The sequence below is a fragment of the Salvelinus fontinalis genome, chromosome 13 (genome assembly GCF_029448725.1).
Source record: "Salvelinus fontinalis isolate EN_2023a chromosome 13, ASM2944872v1, whole genome shotgun sequence".
NCBI lineage: Eukaryota > Metazoa > Chordata > Actinopteri > Salmoniformes > Salmonidae > Salvelinus > Salvelinus fontinalis.
Genome location: NC_074677.1, coordinates 28,274,216 through 28,300,446, shown reverse-complemented (window position 1 = coordinate 28,300,446; position 26,231 = coordinate 28,274,216). Strand labels below are relative to the sequence as shown.

General features: G+C 44.6%; 1 protein-coding gene across 3 annotated transcripts in view; it reads right to left on the bottom strand.

Moving 5' to 3' along the window:
* LOC129868356 (angiomotin-like) overlaps positions 1-19,127 on the bottom strand; it is a 54,306-nt gene extending 35,179 nt beyond the window's left edge. For 2 of the 3 annotated variants that reach the window (XM_055942269.1, XM_055942270.1), the window contains exon 1: positions 18,465-19,127. The gene's annotated coding sequence lies outside the window, so the exon portion shown is untranslated. The remainder of the gene's footprint in view (positions 1-18,464) is intronic. The other variant, XM_055942272.1, reaches the window with a different exon arrangement.
* Between the last annotated feature and the right edge of the window lie 7,104 nt (positions 19,128-26,231).

Here is a 26,231-nt window from a genome sequence, read left to right as displayed (position 1 = left end):
AGCCTGGAGGTGTGTTGGGTCATTGTCCCATTGAAAAACAAATGATAGTCCCACTAAGCGCAAACCAGATGGGATTGCGTATCACTGCAGAATGTGGTAGCCATGCTGGTTAAGTGTGCCTTGAACTCTAAATAAATCACAGACAGTGTCACCAGCAAAGCACCCCCACACCATCACACCTCCTCCTCCATGCTTCTTGGTGGGAACCACACATACAGTGATCATCCGTTCACCTACTCTGCGTCTCACAAAAATACAGCGGCTGGAACCAAAAATCTCACATTTGGACTCATCAGACCAAAGGACAAATTTCCACCCATCTAATGTCCATTGCTCAAGTTTCTTGGCCCAAGCACGTCTCTTATTGGTGTCCTTTACTAGTGGTTTCTTTGCAGCAATTCAACCATGAAGGTCTCTGAACAGTTAATGTTGAGATGTGTCTGTTACTTGAACTCGGTGAAGCATTTCTTTAGGCTGCAATTTCTGAGGCTGGTAACTCTAATGAACTTATCCTCTGCAGCTGAGGTAACTCTGGGCCTTCCTTTCCTGTGGCAGTCCTCATAAGAGCCAGTTTCATCATAGCGCTTGATGGTTTTTGCAACTGCACTTGAAGAAACTTTCAAAGTTCCATGAAATTTTCAGGATTAACTGACCTTCATGTCTTAAAGTAATGATGGACTGTCATTTATCTTTGCTTATTTAAGATGTTCTTGCTATAATATGGACTAATATGGTCTTTTACCATAAAGGGCTATCTAACACTTTTTTTGTTACTACATGATTTCATATGTGTTATTTCATAGTTTTGATGTCTTCACTATTATTTTACAATGTAGAAAATAGTAAAAATAAAGAAAAAACATTGAATGAGTAGGAGTGTCCAAACTTTTGACTGGTAATGTACATTCACGTGAAAACAAATGTAGACACACAATCACACTCTTGATAGGACGGTATGAGTAAGACAATCAGTATCACAACAAGGACTAATCACCCTCCCCTCTGAAAAATGACTTCCAGATGGTCTCGTCATACTCCCTCCCCTCCTCACCCGTCTCCCCCCGTTTGCTGATGCTCAAATTGTAAGTTCCTTGACTGTTTCAGATAAACAGTTTATTCTGTAGCCAGAGCTGGCCACAGTGCATTCGGGGAATCTGGCATTCCGGTCCCTCCTCAGATAGGTCTCCCTGTAAGTCGTCCCAGTGGCTTTGACCTCTGTGTGTGTGTATGTGTGTGTCCGTGGGTATGTGGATTATGTCAGCCAGCATACCTGAGCTAGCCTGGGTCTCAGCAGTACCTACAGAGCGCAGCTATGACATTCACCTCAACACTCACACGGTTTGAAATTCCACTATCAGGATTTGAGCAGTAACATTCAATTTCATTGCTCACATCCATCCACCTTGTTTGAAATACCACTGCCATGATGTATCTCAACTGCAACTTCACACAAAGTATTAAAAAGGACCACATACCAAGGGAGCAGTAGGCTACAATGAAATATCATGAGATATTCCACAGAACCAAAAGAATGCCAAGAGATCCAGCCTGCTTTATTCAATCCAATTTTCCCACAGAGCAGCTCAGTAAAGCAGTTACACACTGCTCTCAGCTTGTACCTTCGTTCTGCAAGAGCTACCAAGGCACACCTCTCTCTCTCTCCCCCTCCTTCCCTCCCTCCCTCCCCCTCATTCCAGCAGGTGGGGCTGCGACCGGGAGGACAGGTGAATCTGTAGGCCCTCCAGGATCTCGTCACACCCTCATACCTGAGTGCTGGCGTAACTGCTCCTTTACACCGTTTACCATTAGCCCGCCCAGCCACCTGCTGCTTCACCACACACTTCCTCTTTAGAGAGGGCCTGCGCACACAGGTTCAGGTTCCCGTTGGTCCTAGATCAGTGAGTCAGGGGCAGACAGGCCCACAAAGTTGGAAGGGGTGGAAAAGCTGTGTTGGAGTTAGTCAGTCTCTCTACAAAAACCATAAAGGGAGAGGGAAGAGAGGGAGGGAGACACAAAAATAGAGTTTGAGTGTGAAAGAGAGAGAAAAAGAGAGTGAGTGGGTTTGAGTGTAAGAGAGAAAGAGAAAGTAATATAGCAAGACAACATAACTCCCTCCCTCCCTCTCTCTGAGAGATCAATTTAATTAAAATGGCATCATTCATAGGTAGCCAGCCATGTTCTCAGCCGTAAAGGCTTATGACCAGTGTCACCTCAGTGAAACATACAGGTAACTGCCAAAATAAAAGAAACACCAAAATAAAGTGTCTTAATAGGGCATTGGGCCACCACGATCCAGAACAGCTTCAATGCACCTTGACATAGATTCTACAAGTGTCTGGAACTCTATTGGAGCGACACGACACCATTCTTCCACGAGAAATTCCATAATTTGATGTTTTGCTGATGGTGGTGGAAAAAGTTGTCTCTGGTGCCGATTCAGAATCTCCCATAAGTGTTCAATTGTGTTAAGATCTGGTGACTGAGACAGCCATGTCATATGGTTACATCGTTTTCATGCTCATCAAACCATTCCGTGACCACTGATGACCTTTGGATGGGGGAATTGTCATCCTATGGGGGCATAGTCATGGCAGCCTAAATAAAGGCCAAAATAATGGCCTGCCCAGCATTTTTATACATGACCCTAAGCATGATGGGACGTTAATTGCTTAATTAACTCAGGAACCACACCTGTGTGGAAGCACCTGCTTTCAATATATACTGAACAAAATTATCAACGCAACATGCAACAATTTCAAATATTCTACTGAGTTACACAGTTCATATAAGGAAATCAGTCAATTGAAATAAATTCATTAGAACCTAATCTATGGATTTCACATGAATACAGATATGCATCCGTTGGTCACAGATACCTTAAAAAAAAGGTAGGGGCGTGGATCAGAAAACCAGTCAGTATCTGGTGTGACCACCGTTTGCTTCATGCAGCACAACACATCTCGTTCGCATAGAGTTGATCAGGTTGTTGATTGTGGCCTGTGGAATGTTTTCCCAATCCTCTTCAATGGCTGTGCAAAGTTGCTGGATATTGCCGGGAACTGGAACACGCTGTCATACACGTCAATCCAGAGCATCCCAAACATGCTCAATGGGTGACATGTCTGATGAGTATGCAGGCCATGGAAGAACTGGGATATTTTCAGCTTCCAGGAACTGTGTACAGATCCTTGCGGCATGGGGCCGTGCATTATCATGCTGAAACATGAGGTGATGGTGGCGGATGAATGGCACGACAATGGGCCTCAGGATCTCATCTCTGTGCATTGAAATTGTCATCGATAAAATGCAATTGTGTTCATTGTCCGTAGCTTATGCCTGTCCATACCATAACCCAGTGGCGTGCCGTGGGCCTGGGCCTTCAGTGAGGTCCTACACAGTCCCACCCGAATTAATCCACCTCTTATTACCATCATTATGATGCCATGGCTCTAGACACTATACATTTAGACAGAAACGCAGTATAACCAGGCGTTGCGTCACCTTGAAATTGACAAAAATTGACATTTTTGGGTAAACAGTGTTTCAATATTTCCCTATTTTTCTTCACCTTTTCATTGTGCAGCTCCGTTGCCCTGTGCGCTTGTTCGTTGAGCTGTAGATCCACTCGGATGTCTCGTTGCTGCCTTGGTTAGACAACTCAAGTTTGCAAAGCCAGTGTGGCTCCAAACACCAAATCGATCACTTGTAAATTATAGGCATTCCCAGCAGTACAGTTTGCAGTGCTTCTCGGAGCCTGTGAGCCATTGATAGCGCTCGTAGTTGGAACTTTGAAAGTGGCGGACGAACCCCTTTCCCGCCTGTGACAGACTTTGTAGCGTCGGCGTCGGGCGACCTCTCCTTACAATGTCTAACTTTTCTTGAAAAGTTCGTCTTGAGAATGGTGTTATAATTATATCCTCGACCAAATCGATATCTTCTCCTCCTTCCGCCATTGTGGGTTGAAAAAACAGCTTAGTAGTACGCAAATTTATTCGTTTATCAAATTCAGTTTCCTAGTTCTGAAGTTCTGCATAGACCTGCCCATAGGACCTGCCTCTCAATATTGGTAATCCAATCAAAAGACGTGCACGCACTACGCCTGCTAGCTGGCTCCTGTGTAACACTGGAGCCAGCCAGCAGGCGTACAATAGCCAACTCTAAAGCTGATTGGTTGACACTAAATTTTCATTTCCATTCACTTTAAGCTACAAGCGCCCGCACTGTTGATTCTGAAGGCAGATTTTAGACCCCTGGCAACACATGATGGCTGAATATGATTGGATAAAAGATCTAACATAAAGACCAGCCCTTCAAATCTCAACCTGGGGCTGGAAGCAGTGCAACCAAGAGGAAAGCTATGAAATGAAGAGTATAACTCTTACTCGGGGGAATAATTTAATACATATTTGTGGGAAAATATATTTTAAAAAATATATATATTCTGATGATGTTTAGGCCACCAGAGAAGGCCTTGCTGGCCCTGACGGCCCACCACTGCCATAACCCCACCGCCACTAGGAGGTAAACCGTTGACATCAGCAAACAGCCATACACATGGTCTGTGGTTGTGAGGCCGGTTGGATGTAATACCAAATTCTCTAAAACGACGTTGGTAGAGAAATTAACATTTAATTCTCTGGTAACAGCTCTGGTGGACATTCCTGCAGTCAGCATGCCAAATGCACGCTCCCTCAAAACTTGAGACATCTGTGGCATTGTGTTGTGTGACAAAACTGCACATTTTAGAGTGGCCTTTTATTGTCCCCAGCACAAGGTGCACCTGTGTAATGATTATGCTGTTTAATCAGCTTCTTGATTTGCCACACCTTTCAGATGGATGGATTATCTTGGCAAAGGAGAAATACTAACAGCGGTGTAAACTAATTTGAACACAAAATTTTAGCGTATGGAACATTTCTGGGATCTTTAATTTCAGCTCATGAAACATGGGACCAACACTTTACATGTTGCGTTTGTATGTTTGTTCACTGTACTTTTGTTCAGTGTATCCCTCGTTTACTCAGTTTTCCATTATTTTGGCAGTTACCTTTCTCTCATCTGAGTGAGTGAGGCCTTCAGCCTTTAGCCTGATGCCAGATCTGTGTAGAGAGACTGTTTCAAACTCTGCTCCCAGCTTCAGCCAGCAATTAACCAGGAGCTTTGAGATGCGATGATATACAGTAGTAGCTAGCTATATCTATTATGAGCTGCTCTTTCATATTTTTAATGGAGCCAGAGGTTGCACTGTCTTATGTAAATATTTGCCTTCCATGTGCAAGTTTCCCAGCGCCCCCGCACACGGCCTGTTTATTCTTCTGAAACACCAGAGCGGGGTTAACAGCAGAAGGGGGGGGGGGGGGGACTTCCACAGGAAAGCAAGGAAGAACAAGACATTAAGAGTGGGATAGATGGGTAGAGAAAGAGAGCGAGACAGACAGACAGACAGACAGACAGACAGGAGACGGCCCCTGACTAACATCCCCTGACATTAAGGTTGACGTTCAGACCTTTTTCCCCTCAGGAGACATACTGCAGGATATACACACTGGGTCCTAAGAGCACCACACACACACGCATACATTTTTCCTTATACACACAAAGGGGTCCTGGGAGCACATAATACACTCCACCCCGGACACACATTCCCCACCACGGACACACACACACATTTTCCCTGGAGGGTGATACTACAGGTTACTTACGGGGTCCTGAGAACCCATCACTAAATACACCACACACACACACACACTATGTTTTCCCCAGGGGAACCATGAATAAGGGCAGTAGGTTAGATTAAGATTAGGTTCAAATACTATTTGAACTCTTTCAAATACTTCTAGCGTTTGATTTAGCCTGCCTGGACTGCCATGCAAGCAGAGTCTTCCACTGGTTTCACTGCAACAAAAGCTCAATCAAGCAGCCAATGTATTGGAAAATCATTTCAAAAGTTTTTAAACCCAGCTCTGCCCAGAGTTGCGGGCTGGGAGACCAGGATGGTACGCAAACACTTAACCCGTCACTCCCCTGAGTCTCATAAGAGTCCCAGTCACTTTTTCTCAGAGGGAACTCCCACACGGCTCCATATACACATGTACAGTTGAAGTCGGAAGTTTACATCCACTTAGGTTGAAGTCATTAAAACTCGTTTTTCAACCACTCCACAAATTTCTTGTTAACAAACAATAGTTTTGGCAAGTCGGTTAGGACATCTACTTTGTGCATGACAGAAGTCATTTTTCCAACAATTGTTTACAGACAGATTATTTCACTTATAATTCACTGTATCACAATTCCAGTGGGTCAGAAGTTTACATACACTAAGATGACTGTGCCTTTAAACAGCTTGGGAAATTCCAGAAAATTATGTCATATCTTTAGAAGCTTCTGATAGGCTAATTTACATCATTTGAGACAATTGGAGGAGTACATGTAGATATATTTCAAGGTCTATCTTCAAACGCAGTGCCTCTTTGCTTGACATCATGGGAAAATCTAAAGAAATTAGCCAAGACCTCAGAGAAAAAATTGTTGACCTCCACAAGTCTGGTTCATTCCTAGGAGCAATTTCCAAACGCCTGAAGGTACCACGTTCATCTGTACAAACAATCGTATGCAAGTATAAACACCATGGGACCACAGTAAAACGAGTCCTATATCGACATAACCTGAAAGGCCGCTCAGCAAGGAAGAAGCCACTGCTCCAAAACCGCCATAAAAAAGACAGACTACGGTTTGCAACTGCACATGGGGACAAAGATTGTACTTTTTGGAGAAATGTCCTCTGGTCTGATGAAACAAATATAGAACTGTTTGGCCATAATGACCATCGTTATGTTTGGAGGGAAAAGGGGGAGGCTTGCAAGCCAAAGAACACCATCCCAACCGTGAAGCACGGAGGTGGCAGCATCATGTTGTGGGGCTGCTTTGCTGCAGGAGAGACTAGTGCACTTCACAAAATAGATGGCTTCATGAGGAAGGACAATTATGTGGATATATTGAAGCAACATCTCAAGACATCAGTCAGGAAGTTAAAGCTTGGTTGCAAATGGGTCTTCCAAAAATGGACAATGACCCCAAGCATACTTCCAAAGTTGTGGCAAAATGGCTTAAGGACAACAAAGTCAAGGTATTGGAGTGGCCATCACAAAGCCCTGACCTCAATCCTATAGAAAATTTGTGGGCAGAACTGAAAAGGCGTGTGCGAGCAAGGAGGCCTACAAACCTGACTCAGTTAACTTATTAACTTAACTTCCCACTAACTTATTGTGTGAAGCTACCTGAAACGTTTGACCCAAGTTCAACAATTTAAAGGCAATGCTACCAAATGCTAATTGAGTGTATGTAAACTTCTGACCCACTGGGAATGTGATGAAATAAATAAAAGCTGAAATAAATCATTCTCTCTACTATTATTCTGACATTTCACATTCTTAAAATAAAGTGGTGATCTTAACTGACCTAAGACAGGGAATTCTTACTAAGATTAAATGTTAGGAATTGTGAAAAACTGAGTTTAAATGTATTTGGCTAACACGGAACCCAAACCGGCTGCGCACGTGCGCCATCGTGCATACATTTATTTTGTCCCCCCACACCAAACGCGATCACGACACGCAGGTTAAAATATCAAAACAAACTCTGAACCAATTACATTAATTTGGGGACAGGTCGAAAAGCATTAAACATGTATGGCAATTTAGCTAGCTAGCTTGCACTTGCTAGCTAATTTGTCCTATTTAGCTAGGTTGCTGTGGCTAGCTAATTTGTCCTGGGATATAAACATTGAGTTGTTGTTTTACCTGAAATGCACAAGGTCCTCTACTCCGACAATTAATCCACACATAAAACGGTCAACCGAATCGTTTCTAGTCATCTCTCTTCCTTCCAGGCTTTTTCTTCTTTTGACTTTATATCGCGATTAGCAACTTTCATAAATTAGGTGAATTACCGCCACTGACCTCGTTCGTCTTCAGTCACCCACGTGGGTATAACCAATGAGGAGATGGCACGTGGGTACCTGCTTCTACAAACCAATGAGGAGATGGGAGAGGCAGGACTTGCAGCGCGATCTGCGTTAGAAATAGAACCGATTTCTATTTTAGCCCTTGGCAACGCAAACACTTGTTGGCACGTGCGAGCCGTGTGGGTGCAATAATTGAATAACATGGATTTCTACATTTATTTTGCGACGCGAGCGGTGTGATCAGCCTATAAGGTGTATGTAAACTTCCGACTTCAACTGTAACTGTAGACGGCAGATAACAGTGTCTAAGTTCCCCTCTGGTTCAGGTCCAACCAGTTGACTCTACCTTCGTAGAGAAATGGGCCTGAAGGTGTTGACTGTCATTGTTCTGTATCTGTTTTCTGTCAACTGTACACTAACAAACATAGCATAGTAGCATACTTAGCCCGAGGCAACAACAGTCACATACTGGAGAACAGAGAGGGTAGGAGAGGAGAGGTGAGAAAAGGAGCTGGTGAACAACATTCCAGGGAATGTGTGGGTTTTAATCCCAATATGGCAACCAACTCCTGACACACACACACACACACACACACACACACACACAGGAGGAGAGAGACCAGGCAACTGACCCCAAACAACCCTTTAGCTAAAGTGTTCTGGCCCTCTTCACACACATGCACACAAAACACACACACGGTCATCTTTCTCGGGCAGTGCTTACATAACAGCGGAACATTAGTGGAAAGTGTCCAGTGGTTTAATGAACTCCAGAGACCTCTTCCACATTCAGCTTTTCTGTCAACTTATTGTAGGACAAGATAACACTGACAATATTGTTATGGGAAAGAGGAGAGGGAAGGGAGAGGAACAGGGAGGGAGGGAGAGGGGAGAGGGAGAAGAGCGGGCTAGAATAGAGGAGAGAAATATGTAGGGAAGGTCACAAGAAAGGCATGAGGGGAGTGAAAAAGAGGAAGGGGAAGAGAAGGGGGGAATGTGGTGCAGAGCAAGAGCGCGAGAAGAAGGGAGAGAGAGAAAGAGGGGAAGACCGAGAGCAAGAGAAAAGATAGATGGGGGGAACAGGGGAAAACTGAGAAACACATGGCAGGAACCAAGCAGGAAATGCAACATTCCAATCTAGAAAAGCCGCCCATCTCCCTCCCTCCCTCTGTGACGGAATAGAGCATGAAGCCCACTTTCCCTTGGTGTCCATTACTCTGGGGTCTGGCCTGGGAGATTCTCCCACACCAGCACAACTGGGGAAGACAGAACCAGGTCAAGAAATTCTGACACACACACACATACAACCTGTACGATATTTCTCGCTCTCTCCCTTTACCTCTTTGCATATCCCCTTCAATTTTCTCCACATCCCTTACTCCATGGCTGGCCGTTGCCATGTTTAATATGAGGAGCTGGATCATGTTCCATTAAACATACGAAGGGCTGGTTGAAAAGGCAGCAAAAATAAAGAGAACGAGGTAGAAGTGGGTGGAAAGAGAAAAAGAGAGAGAGCATAGTCTACACAGGGTCACATTACTTCGCTCCAGTGAGGATACTCTTGGAATAATAAGGCGGCCATTGTTTGGATAGAGATGGGCGTCCGACCAGCTCTCTGTCACAATACCTCAATCTGTCGATCAGAGCCCTTCACTTTGCATTTCAAAAACAGCAGTTTGACCTACATATCAGAGGCATATCAGTTTACTGTTTCTCTGAAAGTCCTTTGTTGGGGAGAGAAGGAATTCAATAACTCTTCATTTTAATGACTCAAATCTCCAGTTCTGGTTGGTCAGGGAGGGTTTGGGGAGCTAACAGAGGGAAAGTGATTGTATCTGACTGTTTGAAGACCTTTGGCCCTCTCCCTAAATGAGAAAAAGTCATCAAACGGACCAAACCCGGCAGCAGCCATTTTGACAAAGCTGACATGCTTCCTCTCTCTGGAGCCCTTTCATTCCTTCTATTGCTCTCTTTTCCAAACTCAATCACAATCTCTGTAATGTGGTTTCATTCTCTCCGCAACACACACAAATGTTCCTGATACAGGCCCAACTTTCTGAAACACAGCAAACCCCCTCATCCGCGCATATACAACTTCCTAAACCCCTTACCACATGTGTGCCACACACACACACACAGTCTTAATGGGAAGCATGTGCTGCAGAGATGAGAACCCTCTGCATCTCTGTCACTCTGGCTGTGGATTGATTTGGCCTTCCTCTACTGAGTTATGGCAGGGACAATACCCCTCATCTCTTCCTTCACCCTCTCCTCACCCCCTTTTCCCCTCACTTCACCCCTGTCTCCATCACCTTGCCCCCATCTCCCTCTCACCCCTCCCCTTTATTTACCCCCTCGCCTCAACCCTTTCCCTGGCATGTTTCTGGAGCAGCAGTGTAAAGAATATCAACCCCCCCCCCATCTCTCTGGTCCTATAATGGCAGATTTACAATACAACGATCAATCACAAGACTGACAGCAGAGGGAATGACTCAGACTCAATGCTCTGTCCTACTCTGTCCCAGTAGACAATGAAACTACCACTGACATACATCACACATTATATGACTATATCGCTGGAAAACGTGCTTTTGATTAGAACTTCATCTGGATTCAGGAGTGAGTGATATCATCCCATGACAGCAATGGGAATGTGATCGGGTCCTTGACAGGAAATGTTCATGTGTCCAAAACAAACTCCATCTGGAAGTGGAGCAGGACCAGGGTATCAGAGCAGGGAAGTGCTGGGACGGTTTCGTCCCACAACACTGATACTGTACTGAGAGTGACACGTCCGCCTGGGGACCTAGTGAATGAATGGTCTGTGGTGTATGTGTGTGTATTTGTGTAAATGAGTGAGTGTGCAAGTGTGTATGTGTCTATTTGCGTGTGTGTGTGTGTGTGTGTGTGTGTCTGGCCATGCCTTTTGCATTATCCCCCTCACCCCTACCTCCCATGAGTTCCAGGAGTCCGTCTCCCACACTGTGACACATTCCAGAGTGGTAGTGGCGGTCTGTTCCCTCCCTGGTGTTAGCAGGTACATTGCCCTGGCCCCAGTCACAGGCATTGGGTTACCCAGCCTCCCACACTCCCAGCACCAAGGTATGCAATGGCTCTTTTAATAGGCCCACAGTTCATGTCCCACCTAAACGATTACAGTGTCACACCACCCATCGGGGAGTAGGAATGAAGAGCACTTCTTCTCATTCCTGCTGGGGGCTGGTGGGTCATCCAGTTGATTTCAATAGGTTGTGTGTGTGTGTATATGTGTGTGTGTCTTTATGTGTGTGTGTGTGTGTGTGTGTGGGTGTGTGAGAGAGAGAGGGAGCACTGTGGCTCAGAGGGTGTTAGTAATTCACTGAAGTTGCATTTTCATTAATTAATAAGTGTAGTGATATTATTAAGAAGATTGTGGATAATCTGCATCCATTGTGTACATCATGTGAGCTCAGAGGAAAACAAGAGCCATTTGGGTTATTCCTAGGCTGAGTAAGCAGACGGGACTTTGGGCCTCCTCCACGGAAGCGCGCGGGGGGGGGGGGGGGGGGGGGGGGGGGGGGTATGAGGGACTCAGATTGATAGGAAGTGACTAAGGAGTATGGAGATAGAAGGGGAGGCTGAGGGGGCAAGCAATTACATAGAGAGACAGCACTACAGAGAGAACGAGAGAGAGAGAGGAGGAGGAAAGAGTTAGACAGAGAGAAAGGGAGTGAGTGGAACAGTCAGACATTCCAGTGCTGTGAGTCAATGGTGCTAGGCACTGCTTTGGCAGACACTTACCAGCACCTATACGACTCAACAAAGGCCCCAGGCTCCCTATTGGTCCGGGCAGGGCCACCATACAGAGAAAGGAAGGGGACAGGACACGGGAGGGATAATCAACACTGGTTCAGATCCAAACACACACTGAGACCAGACAAGAGACCAGAGCAGGTCATTGTTCTTTGTCATTTGAGCATTTCTTGGAATCCTGTCAAACGGCAAGAAACAAATCCCTGTACTGGCCCTCTGGTTAAAGAGAATAACCATGGCATTCCCTCTGGAATGTATCTTAACAAACAAACACTTTTAACGGATATGGACTCTGGTTGGCTGGCATCTTTGATGTAATATGACTATATTTCAATGGGTTAGGTATGAATTGGGTAGGTGTAGGCCTAGTATCATTGAATTTGATATAAGATAAAAATGAATGAAATAAATCCACTTCCGTCAACATCCCGTAAGAATGAGATCATTCCATAAGGCTTTGTGGCAAGTGGGTCAATTAAGAAAATAAGGGTACATTTGTTAGACTGTAACTAGTGTGTAATCAAGAGTGCACTAAACAGAACAATCCACAACTTCCCTTTAAATGGGGAAACAACAACTACAGCTCATATTTAGCTTAGAATGACAATTAATGTTCTTAACCCTGGGCAACATGGGCTTGGGAGGCTCACAGGGATATTGGTATCCACAGTACTCCACACATCAGTTTTTTAACTCAAAACGATTACATAAATGCACTGTAATTTAAGCTTTAAAACTGCACAGACTTGGTTCATCCAGCCATGCACTGCAGATGTCATAGTAAAACTCATTGTAGACTATATGTATCGCACTAGAGTTGTGTTCTGATTATGAGGGGGTCCCTGATGAATCTTTCATCACAAAAAGGGTCCCTGGCCCAAAATGTTTACAAACGTACAGTTATTGTCACGCCCTGACCATAGAGAGCTTTTATTCTCTATGTTGGTTAGGTCGGGGTGTGATTTAAGGGTGGGTTATCTAGGTGAATTATATTTCTATGTTGGTCTAGTATGGTTCCCAATCAGAGGCAGCTGTTTATCGTTGTCTCTGATTGGGGATCATATTTAGGTAGCCATTTTCCCATTGTGCTTTGTGGGATCTTGTCTATGTTAAGTTGCCTGTGAGCATTATTTATAGCTTCAGGTTTCGTTTGTTCGTTTTTGTTGTTTTGTCCTTTGAAGTTTTCTATTCCATAATAAAGGATGGAAACATACCACGCTGCATCTTGGTCTACTCCTTATGACGAACGTGACCATTTATGAATACATCTACTGTTCCCTGGAGGAGGGAACGAGGTATAACATACTATGGGGGAGTCAGCGACAAATCATACCAATCACCTGAAGAAATGAAATCCCGCCCAATGGATGCCAAGCCCACTCTCGGAAGCCCTGCCTTCTTGGCTATAATACCGAGGCTCGCATTAATTTCCTCAATTCAGTACAGCTCTTCAGCGAGCCCAAACCCCCTGCTCCAAAAAGGGGTTACAGAAAGATACGTTTTTCCCTAATACTTACTCGAGAAGCCTGAACTGTCAGAGCCCCATATAGGGAACCAGAACCTGCTGCAACTTGGCTATGCGCACTGACACGCTGCCACTGCAGCCCAAGACCATAGACCCCACTGTTCCAAGAACAATACTTACCTTGCAAGCTTTGAATGTCAGAAGTCTTAAAAGGAACCGCAAGTCCAAAACAATAGCACACGTACTTCATAGAATCGACCAGAGTCGATGAACCACGGCATCCCGAGGCTAAAAACCACAGGAAACCTGCAGTAACCAGGAAACTGTGTACTTGTGCGCTGCCATGGCAGCCCAGGGCTCAAACCCACAGGAAATTGTGGTTACCTGGGATAAATGCGCAACCTGCACACTGCCTAACACCCACTCCAGGACCCAAACAAAATAACACTATGAGCCAAACTGGTAGCAGTAACATCCAAGCGATAATATCTCACAAATGTATGTGGGGAACCCCAAATCGCTGCAGTACAGATAACACAAATCGTCATGCCCCTGAACAGTGCCCAAGAAGCCACCACACCCTTAGTGGTGTGAGTATGCACACCGCTAGGCAACCCTTGTCCGTTGCAGTCATATGCCAGACACTGCTTAAAAAAGCACCCTACCCCGAGCTGGATTAGCTAACAAACAAAAAACTGTACACAAACGCGGATATCCATGGACCAATCCATATACGTGCATAATGTGCACAGCAGAGGCTCAAATGGAGACTCACAAAGAGCGTCCAGGATCAACGTCAGGTCCCAGATCGGTGCCATAGGCTTAGACACTGGTCTGAGCCAATGCACGTCATTCAGAAACCGCATCACCAGAGGATGAGACCCCAGGGTAGAGCTGTCAATCTCTACATGACACGCCGAGATGGCTGCCATATAAACCTTCAATGTGGAAAAAGAAAGGCCCTGCTCAAAAAGCTCTTGCAAGAACATCAAAATGTCCACCAAAGAGCTCTGAAAAGGAGAAACTCCTTGAACCTGACACCAACCCTCAAATGCGCACCCCTTATATGTATACAACCCGCCGACTATGGTCGTAATCATGTTCGAAGGTAACCTCCTGACCGTCAAATGCAACCTTTCAGGGGCCAAACCCACAGATCCCATATCTGAAGTTGTGGGTGAAAAACTCTCCTGTGTGCCTGGGAAAATAGATCCCAACGACACGGAACCCTCCACGGGTCCCCGCCCAACAGGTGGATGATTTCTGGGAACCAGGGTTCAGATCAACAGATCCTTCTGACAAACCCTCTCCACGGTGGCCTGAATCAGGTCCACTGAAGGAAACACATAGAGCAGGATGTCACTGATACACCAAAGAATCCATTCCCAACGGAGAGCCCAGATCCTTCATTGAGAAGAAGAGACGACAATTCACATTTAATGCGATGTGCAAAGAGCTACATCAGCCCTGCCGAACCGGTCCCATATTTGGGCAACCACCGAGGGGTGCAGTCTCCACTCAGTAGAGATAGGACCCCTCTAGAAAGTAGATCCGCACCCACGTTGAGAGATCTGGGAAGATACATCAACCTGGCGACGGGAAATGCATACGAGCAGATAATGGGACAGGTTTAGGAGAGAGAGAGAGACCCCGGCCCCCCTGCCTGTTGATGTACACTCCCGCTGTCCTGTTGTCGGACCTTACCAACACATGCTGGTCCTCCAACATCAGCGCTGTTGACCTAATCCCTCTTTCCAAATAACCCACACATAGCACTCCCAATCCCAGTAAGGTTATGTCTGTCATGATCACCCTGCGGGACACTACCCGGCCCATGTGAATACCCAGCAACAGCAGTCTCGGGTTCCTCCAAGGAGTCAACGCCCTTAGGCATGACGCGGATACCTCGAGCAACCAATGGCAGTGGTGAGATGCGTCCAGACGCGTAGCAATCACCAAGCGCTGAAACAAGCACATCAAGTCCCAAAGGCACCACAGCTATCAGAGGCCATCAGACCCAATAACCGCAGGTACAAGAGAAAAGGCACAGAGTGCCCCAGCTGAAACCATGCCAGACAGAGCCAGAATGCGACTGTTTGGGAAAAACACATGATTCGGAACCGAGTCCAGAACGAGACCCAGAAACTGAATGCGCTAAGCCGGAGTCAAACAACTTTTCTTGTGATTCACTATGAACACCAGAGTGGCAGTGTGGAGCTCAACCTGTTCCCTCGACTCTGCTACAACCAGCCAATCGTCCAGATAGGCCAATACTCTGATCCCCTGGCACCTGTGCCAAAGCCGCCTCCATCACCATAGAAAAGGTGCAGGGCAATAGGGAGAACCTCAAAGGCAGAACCAAAAAGGTGTAGGCCACACCCTCGAAATGAAACTGCTGTGGAGAGGATGTATAGCCACATGAAAATATGCATACTTCAGATCTATAGATGCGAACCAATCGCTGGGACTGCTCTGTACTCCTGAAACAGGGACAACCCGAATAGCCTGCTTTTAAAGGAGAGAGGCAATGTCCTTTCTCAAGACAGGTGCTAGGACCTCGGGGACCCTTGACATAATGCTGCCACGAAATGGAGGAGGACGCACAGCGAACTGCAGACCGTACACCTTTCGTCACCATCCTCATCCCCCATGGCAAAATTGTGCACGTCCGCCACTGACAGAGCACGCTGCCAGGCACTTCGGCAACCAGTAACTTTCCCACATTAACCAAACCACTTGGGAGCACTGTTGCCACAGTAAATACGTGGGGAGGAGGGCCCAGAGAACAACTCACCTCCCCTGGCCTCCAGCTAGGGTCGAGATGACTGCTTCTTCCCCCGCGCTGCGGACGAATCTGCTTTCCACTCCGCTCTCCTTCGAACCAGCACGTCTGTGCCAAGACGTCCAGAAGCACCAACATGGTCAAAAACAGAACTCGATGCCGGGAGCAACCCGTCTTTAGCCTGGACCCTTTCCTTCACACCTTGGGAACTGCCGAGCCACCCCCATGAAGGATTTTCCTGGGAAAAGGACCCGAAGAGCTGCATCCTGTTTTGGTTTCTCCTCGAAACGGGCCTGTAAGGACTCCATAGCCGAGCCAAACAACATTGTTGGAGAAACTGGCTCATCAAAATACAACTGCCTGTCCCTCTCAGGAATCCAGGACAATGTCAGTCAGAGGTGGCGCTGAGCCACCAGCTTCACCCCCATACTTTTCTCCACAGCCATGATAATACAGCGGGATCAGACACAGCACAAAATCTGCCGGAGCACATATTTTGTCGAGAAGCTCTGAAACTGGCTTCCCCATCTCCATGGTGTTAATCCGCTCCTGCAGCATATTGATATGATACATCAGCAACATCCACCCCTCGGTGATCTGCCGCTCTACGACACAGCTCCATCAAAGGTACATTAACCACCAATGGTTCACTCTCCCCTGCCGAATCCAAAGCCGGCGTTTTAGGCTCCCCCGGACTGATGTCATCCGATTCACACTCTGAAAACCCTCCAGAGCCAACCAGGGATAGTATACCCCACACTCTGAACATTGCCAGAGAAACCGGGATAACACCCGTGTCAACTAACCACCACTGCTGCACTCTCCCGACACCCCCATTCTAGAGGTAGCTTTACGGGAAGAGCCTTTGCCAGCAGCCCCACTCTTTCTCAATACCAGCACAAGGCCCAATGGAAGTTTAACCAAGCTGGAGACAATGGTCACACGAACAGGTCTGAGCCAAAGCCTCCTGAGCGCGTTTCCAACCCAGGTAAAGAGAACAGCACTCATGATTATCATAATTATTTTCATTGTGAAACCACATGCCCCGTGGCACGGTCGGAGGTTCAAACTCAGCTGGTTATCCTTTTTGAATGTACTCTTACCTGGCCATCTTACTCAACAAGGAAGCACTGGCTACACAAGCAGAGCAGGAAGAAGTTAGCTTTTAGCAAACACAAAAAATGTATAAAGACCCAAAACTTGCAACATCTAGGGGGACGACTACTCTCTCCCCACTAGCAGAGCCGAATCTCTTAGTCTTTGTGTACCTGAAACTTTGTAAATTGAGTGACACGTTCTTCGTTCAGGCGAGTGATGAGCAAAGAATATAGGAAATGAATGCGAACCCTGGTGTTATAGCCAGGAAGGCGGTGCTTCCAATGGCCCAGCTCGGCATCCATTGGCCCATTAGTTTTCAGGTGAATATGACTGGTCGTTGACTCCCCCATAGTATGTTCTACCAAGTGACCAGCTGAAAGGAAACCCCTGATGTAAAGCATACTTATAGTCTATAACGATACAAGTTATTTAACACGTTTAGTCTACATGTCCTTTCTTTGACTATACTAACCTTTCTCCTAGCTGGGACATTATGTGTGCCAGCCCAGCTATCCCCCTGACTACTACTAGCCTACAACATTCATGAGGAGCAGAGGGACATCTGTCCACATTAAGTGAACCTACAGGGGATAACATAATTTAACAGGAGTCTCCACACAGGCAAACAGAGCTATCCTATGGTATTATCACACAACAAAGGCTAGAGGTTGAACGTGATAAGGCTGTTGTAATGATGAATGATGTTGTAATGATGAAGTAGGAAAGCTTTTTGAGGACCTCCACAAGCAAAATTAAATGGTCCCATGTCTATGTCTTAACTACAGTATAATATATGCAGAATTAAATGCATACAATGTATTTATAGTAGGCAATGCTCAGAACTGAGCACAGGACACAAAAAATGCAGTAGTCAATTACAGGATTTATGGCTGGCTCATATGGAATGAATAAAGGGGGTGGGGTATTGTATTGGTAACTACTGAATAAACGTGGGGCAGGGCAACATATAACATTGTATGCTGTAACATAGTGTCAATATACTGCTACAGTACATCAAATTTGTCGAGAGAGAAAGAGTAAACATGGTCAAGCCTTCCAGTGCCAGTACAATCCCAATAAAAAGGTAACAACACAACACACACATCTGCAGACTGTCAAAGTCACGGTGTCAGGGTAGGCTGACACAGGTGTGTCCAAACATGAGCATCATCTGATCACTGTTATTTCCACGGAAATGTCTACAAATGTATCTTGGACTACTGTTTTACTCTCTACACAAACATACCTCTGGTAGCGTGACCAACAAATGGCATATCCAATCATACACTTTTACAAGTCATGGCAAACAATATAAGCAAATGTTTACAGTAGCCTAGACTATTCCGTTATGTAGTCGTGTCTACCTTTCAATGAAACTTCACAGAGAAACTACTACACCACTGCTCCGTTGTTGACGTCCCTGCTCGGGTATTTCCAAAGATTCGATGAAGAGCGGATATTGTGCAAAATTTCTCAAACTATTCTAAAAATGATGATACGACTAATCCATGTTACTTCACGGGTTTCCTTCGAATATCATGCTACGTTTGCTCTTATCCAGATAATAACGCGTATGCGTCCCTTCCCATTTCAACTGCTTAAAACATTGAGGAATATTTTTTTCCACTTGACTGCGCTACGAAGGGAATGCATAAAATAATGGCCCCCTTCTACAAACCGCGGCTGCAGTGTATGCATCTGAGACCGGGCAAGTGCAACCCCCAACCCCCTCGTTGGAAAGAAGTCCAAAGTTTTCAGGAGGGAAATCCCTCCTTCTCCAGTCTGTTATAGGAAGTAAGACAATTTTGCCGGCTTTTCTGTTGGCTTTTGGAATCGTCGCTCAGGCAATAACAAAAAAATGACAATAGCCTTTTTTGTAAGTTAAGATATCAACTCTGCGGGCCTGCCCCAAAGCCACTCCACGACTGAACGGGTAGATGGTTGTTCCAGTCCCTATTTTTACGCATTGTGTAGTTAGTTACCTACCCAATCAGTGTCTCTCCTATTTCACTTTATACGACCTTTTCGATGTGAAAATTGTTGCAAGAGTAAAATATATGTCCGTAAATGTACTGTATCTATATGAGAAGTTTCCATCTTTACAAACGCCATAGACCTGTTGTATTGTTCACCGGCTTTTATTGAGTCATCCTGTGTAGTTTTGCAGATGTGCCTTTATACCACAGGATGGAGACCGCTTTGGAAGTTGAAAGAGAAGGGCAATAAGCACGTGAAGATAAAGGAGTCTCCAAGCTTTAGTTTGAAATCGATTATGCATGGTCTGATGATTCAGACAAAGTCAAATATATACGGAGTTAAATTCCAAGTATCTAAAAATATGCATTTGGAAACGTTACGTCTCCAAGACAGGCATGCAACTTGTATGATGAGAGGGTCCAAAGGTGCAATAGCAGCATATCTCAAATTCCTCTCCCAACTTTACAAATGCTAATCCAAACCAGCTCTACAGATACCTGGGAAATCGAAGTATTAAGCCTACACATGCCATAATTATTTCAGATTATTTTTTGCCTCAAAACACAAGGAGCATTATGGGGGAATAGCAATTGAGGAAATAAAACAATTCAGAGCCAAAACATATAATGCATTTGAATCAAGACAAAGTCAGAATATTCTACTGGGAGAGGAAAGTGAATTGCACCATGGAATGCCAACGTGATTAAAATGTATTGATACAGTCGACTCCTGATTTCAGATAAGTGCACTTTAGATAACGGGAAATTCCACGATAATGGAATTATGCTTTGTCTCAGATTTTTCACTTTAAATTGTTTGCCAAACAAACCATACATCTCTATGCACAATTTAAGAATTTACACAAAAAAATCACAAAAGCACCTTTACTGGAAATGTACAGATGCAAAGTTTGTTAACAGAATTACAATCTAATCTCCTTCAGGTTTTTTATGCAACTACAAAACTCTTAAATATCTGCTCCGAATTGATATTCAAAGATGTCTTACTGAGCCACAGTAGGTAAAGTGGATTTACATCCGGTAATGGAATTATGGTAACAGAATTGCATCATTGGTCCCTGATCTGTAGTATATAGAAATGCATAACTATGGAAATTAATATAATTATCTTCATGGTGATGAATCCTGAATAGGTACACAAAGGTAGAAATGTGCAATATCTTTATTTTGCCTATTTGGGTATTATTCTACACACTGGCTATTATTGTAATGAGCTCCTCCCCCAAACAAGACTACATGTGGTTGGTTCGGACCAGACCAAATCTGAAACAATCAGACATCTGTTTCACAAGTTTGGACATCACAGTAAAACACAGTAGAGTACAGTTCAGTACAGTAAAGTAGATATGTTGAGTACAGTACAATATACTCTGCTCTAGTGTGCTCTACTCTACTGAACTCTACAATACTGCACTGTCGTAGCATGACTATCATTAAATGTGAAGACTGTTATATTATCAAATCAATTCTCTGTGTAATTGTTCCTTACGTGATTAAACTAATCATGTAACTTTAATTAACTAGGAAGTTGGGGCACCACGGAAAATGTTTATAGAGTCTCTATTTTCCAAATTAACTCTTCAGATATTTTCATATCTTATCGATTACAGTCTTCTATTAATGTATTATTACCTCATCAATCTCATACCTGAATGTTTCAAACACCTTGGATATCTGCACGAACCCTAACCTAAATCATGAACCAGCGATATACAAATTGGCTTAATTATTTATTTACTAACTAACTAATCAATCACAGAATTACATAAACACACAGTAGGTCATACATTGGTTACTAACAGGACACAAAGAAAAGTCCCTCGTGGACAAAACCGATATGATGGCTTGGTAGAGAAAGGAAACGGGTGGGAACAGCTCAAAAGTGGGAAATTCAGAGTTGATAACTACACTCATGGAAATGCTAATACTTTGAACATGAACAACCACTCATTCGAAAATATATAGCAATTTACATATTTACGAGTGTATGCCTTTGTTGTCCCTCTCTGTGATCGCCGGTCCGTCTGCTGGATAGATTTGTTGACAGAAAGTCTCTGGTTTGTCCACCAGAGATCAAAGTCTTTCGTAGATGTATCTTGTTATAATGGATACGTCAGAGTACAATTTGGTCATTCGACCGGTTGCATTTACCAGACTAAAGTACTTAAACAACTACAGCCTGAATAATTCTTCTTTAGTTTGTAGATTTCTTAGCCATTTCAACGTGGGAATGATCTCCCCATTCTCTGGCCTTGTCCTTTGGTAGAGTTGCCAACCATTTCAACATGTAGCGACAGCTTCCATGTTTCCACAATGAAATGGGGTGCAGGCCAGGCAGCAGGCTGTTAGCCAGCCTGCCAGCTTAGTGGAGTCTGCCACTAGCATAGTCAGTGTAGTCAGCTCAGCTATCCCCATTGAGACTGTGTCTGTGCCTCGACCTAGGTTGGGCAAAACTAAACATGGCGGTGTTCGCCTTAGCAATCTCACTAGGAAAAAGACCTTCTCCATTCCTGCCATTATTGAAAGAGATCATGATACCTCACATCTCAAAATAGGGCTACTTAATGTTAGATCCCTCACTTCAAAGGCAGTTATAGTCAATGAACTAATCACTGATCATAATCTTGATGTGATTGGCCTGACTGAAACATGGCTTAAGCCTGATGAATTTACTGTGTTAAATGAGGCCTCACCTCCTGGTGATCATATCCCTCGTGCATCCCGCAAAGGCGGAGGTGTTGCTAACATTTACGATAGCAAATTTCAATTTACCCCCAAAATAATGACGTTTTTGTCTTTTGAGCTTCTAGTCATGAAATCTATGCAGCCTACTCAATCCCTTTTTATAGCTACTGTTTACAGGCCTCCTGGGCCATATACAGCGTTCCTCACCGAGTTCCCTGAATTCGTAATCGGACCTTCTAGTCATAGCAGATAATATTCACATTTTTGGTGATTTTAATATTCACATGGAAATGTCCACAGACCCACTCCAAAAGGCTTTCGGAGCCATCATCGACACAGTGGGTTTTGTCCAACATGTCTCTGGACCTACTCACTGCCACAGTCATACTCTGGACCTAGTTTTGTCCCATGGAATAAATGTTGTAGATCTTAATGTTTTTCCTAATAATCCTGGACTATCGGACCACCATTTTATTACGTTTGCAATCGCAACAAATAATCTGCTCAGACCCCAACCAAGGAGCATCAAAAGTCATGCTATAAATTCTCAGACAACACAAAGATTCCTTGATGCCCTTCCAGACTCCTTCTGCCTACCCAAGGACGTCAGAGGACAAAAATCAGTTAACCACCTAACTGAGGAACTCAATTTAACCTTGCGCAATACCCTAGATGCAGTTGCACCCCTAAAAACTAAAAACATTTGTCATAAGAAACTAGCTCCCTGGTATACAGAAAATACCCGAGCTCTGAAGCAAGCTTCCAGAAAATTGGAACGGAAATGGCGCCACACCAAACTGGAAGTCTTCCGACTAGCTTGGAAAGACAGTACCGTGCAGTATCGAAGAGCCCTCACTGCTGCTCAATCATCCTATTTTTCCAACTTAATTGAGGAAAATAAGAACAATCCCCCCCAAAACATTGATACTGTCGCAAAGCTAACTAAAAAGCAGCATTCCCCAAGTGAGGATGGCTTTCACTTTCAGCAGTAATAAATTCATGAACTTCAATGAGGAAAAGATCATGATCATTAGAAAGCAAATTACGGACTCCTCTTTAAATCTGCGTATTCCTCCAAAGCTCAGCTGTCCTGAGTCTGCACAACTCTGCCAGGACCTAGGATCAAGAGAGACACTTAAGTGTTTTAGTACTATATCTCTTGACACAATGATGAAAATAATCATGGCCTCAACCTTCAAGCTGCATACTGGACCCTATTCCAACTAAACTACTGAAAGAGCTGCTTCCTCTGCTTGGCCCTCCTATGTTGAACATAATAAACGTCTCTCTATCCACCGGATGTGTACCAAACTCACTAAAAGTGGCAGTAATAAAGCCTCTCTTGAAAAAGCCAAACCTTGACCCAGAAAATATAAAAAACTATCAGCCTATATCAAATCTTCCATTCCTCTCAAAAAAAAATGAAAAGGCTGTTGCGCAGCAACTCACTGCCTTCCTGAAGACAAACAATATATAAGAAATGCTTCAGTCTGGTTTTAGACCCCATCATGGCACTGAGACTGCACTTGTGAAGGTGGTAAATTACCTTTTAATGGCGTCAGACCGAGGCTCTGCATCTGTCCTCGTACTACTAGACCTTTAGTGCTGCCTTAGATACCATCGATCACCACATTCTTTTGGGGAGATTGGAAACCCAAATTGGTCTACACGGACAAGTTCTGGCCTGGTTTAGATCTTATCTGGCGGAAAGACATCAGTTTGTTTCTGTGAATGGTTTGTCCTCTGACAAATATGTCCGTAAATGCCAGACCGGTTCCCCTCTCTCCACTGGGATTCTCTGCCTCTAACCCTATTACAGGGGCTGAGTCACTGGCTTACTGGTGCTCTTTCATGCCGTCCCTAGGAGGGGTGCGTCACTTGAGTGGGTTGAGTCACTGACGTGATCTTCCTGTCTGGGTTGGCGCCCCCCTTGGGTTGTGCCGTGGCGGAGATCTTTGTGGGCTATACTCGGCCTTGTCTCAGGATGGTAAGTTGGTGGTTGAAGATATCCCTCTAGTGGTATGGGGGCTGTGCCTTGGCAAAGTGGGTGGGGTTATATCCTTCCTGTTTGGCCCTGTCCGGGGGTATCATCGGATGGGGCCACAGTGTCTCCTGACCCCTCCTGTCTCAGCCTCCAGTATTTATGCCTCATTAGTTTATGTGTCGGGGGGCTAGGGTCAGTTTGTTATATCTGGAGTACTTGTCCTGTCTTATCCGGTGTCCTGTGTGAATTTATGTATGCTCTCTCTAATTCTCTCTTTCTCTCTCTCGGAGGACCTGAGCCCTAGGACCATGCCTCAGGACGACCTGACATGATGACTCCTTGCTGTCCCCAGTCCACCTGGCCATGCTGCTGCTCCAGTTTCAACTGTTCTGCCTGCGGCTACGGAACCCTGACCTGTTCACCGGACGTGCTGCCTGTCCCAGACCTGCTGTTTTCAACTCTCTAGAGACCGCAGGAGCGGTAGAGATACTCTTAATGATCGGCTATGAAAAGCCAACTGACATTTACTCCTGAGATGCTGACTTGCTGCACCCTCGACAACTACTGTGATTATTATTATTTGACCATGCTGGTCATTTATGAACATTTGAACATCTTGGCCATGTTCGGTTATAATCTCCACTCGGCACAGCCAGAAGAGGACTGGCCACCCCTCATAGCCTGGTTCCTCCAGGTTTCTTCCTAGGTTTTGGCCTTTCTAGGGAGTTTTTCCTAGCCACCGTGCTTCTACACCTGCATTTCTTGCTGTTTGGGGTTTTAGGCTGGGTTTCTGTACAGCACTTTGAGATATCAGCTGATGTACGAAGGGCTATATAAATATATTTGATTTGATGTACATTTTGTCGGAAGTGGGTTTTATACTTAGTAGAAAGGGGGGCGTTCCATGACGCTGTGTAATATCTGCGCTCACCGGGGCGTGGCCACTGACTGATCCTAAGTTACTATGGGACGCTAACGTCCCACTTGGCCAAAAGCCAGAGAAAATGCAGAGCGCCATATTCAAATAAATGACTATAAAAATCTAACTTTCATTAAATCACACATGAAAGATACCAAATTAAAGCTACACTGGTTGTGAATCCAGCCAACATGTCAGAATTCAAATAGGCTTTTCGACAAAAGCAAATGATGCTATTATCTAAGTTAGCACCATTGTAAACAAAGAGAGAGAAGCATTTTTCAACCCTGCAGGCGCGACACAAAACGCAGAAATAAAAATATAATTCATGCCTTACCTTTGACGAGCTTCTGTTGTTGGCACTCCAATATGTCCCATAAACATCACAAATGGTCCTTTTGTTCGATGAATTCCGTTGATATATATCCAAACTGTCCATTTATTTGGCGCGTTTGATCCAGAAAAACACCGGTTCCAACTCCTGAAACATGACTACAAAATATCTCAAAAGTTACCTATAAACTTTGCCAAAACATTTAAAGCTACTTTTGTAATACAACTTTGGGTGTTTTTTTACGTAAATAATCGATAAAATTGAAGAAAATCCATTGAAAACAGAGTGACCTCAAAAAAACAACAACATCTGAATGGTTTGTCCCCGGGGTTTCGCCTGCTAAATAAGTTCTGTTATACTCACAGACATGATTCAAACAGTTTTAGAAACTTCAGAGTGTTTTCTATCTATATATAATCTACTAACAATATGCATATCTTATCTTCTGGGGATGAGTAGCTGGATGAGTAGCTGGCAGTTGAAGTTGGGTATGCTTTTCATCCAAATGTGAAAATGCTGCCCCCTATCCTAGAGAAGTTAACTGGCTTTCGAAGACCTTGGAAAGGCAGGGTAGGATAGATATAGGTCTGTAGCAGTTTGGGTCTAGAGTGTCTCCCCCTTTGAAGAGGGGGATGACCGTGGCAGCTTTCCAATCTTTGGGGATCTCAGACGATAAGAAAGAGAGGTTGAACAGGCTAGTAATAGGGGTTGCAACAATTTCGACTGATAATTTTAGAAAGAGAGGGTCCAGATTGTCTAGCCCTGCTGATTTGTAGGGGTCCAGATTTTGCAGATCTTTCAGAACAACATCAGCTATATGGATTTGGGTGGAGGAGAAATGGGGGAGGCTTGGGCAAGTTGCTGTGGGGGGTGCAGGGCTGTTGACCAGGGTAGGGGTGGCCAGGTGGAAAGCACGGCCAGCCGTAGAAAAAAACTTATTGAAATTCTTAATTATCGTGGATTAATCAGTGGTGACAGTGTTTCCTAGCCTTAGTGCAGTGGGCAGCTAGGAGGAGGTGCTCTTATTCTCCATGGACTTTACAGTGTTCCAGAACTTTTTGGAATTTATTCTGCAGGATGCAAATTTCTGCTTGAAAAAGCTAGCCTTTGCTTTCCTAACTGCCTGTGTATATTGGTTCCTAACTTCCCTGAACAGTTGCATATCGTGGGGGCTATTTGATGTTAATCCAGTATGCCACAGGATGTTTTTGT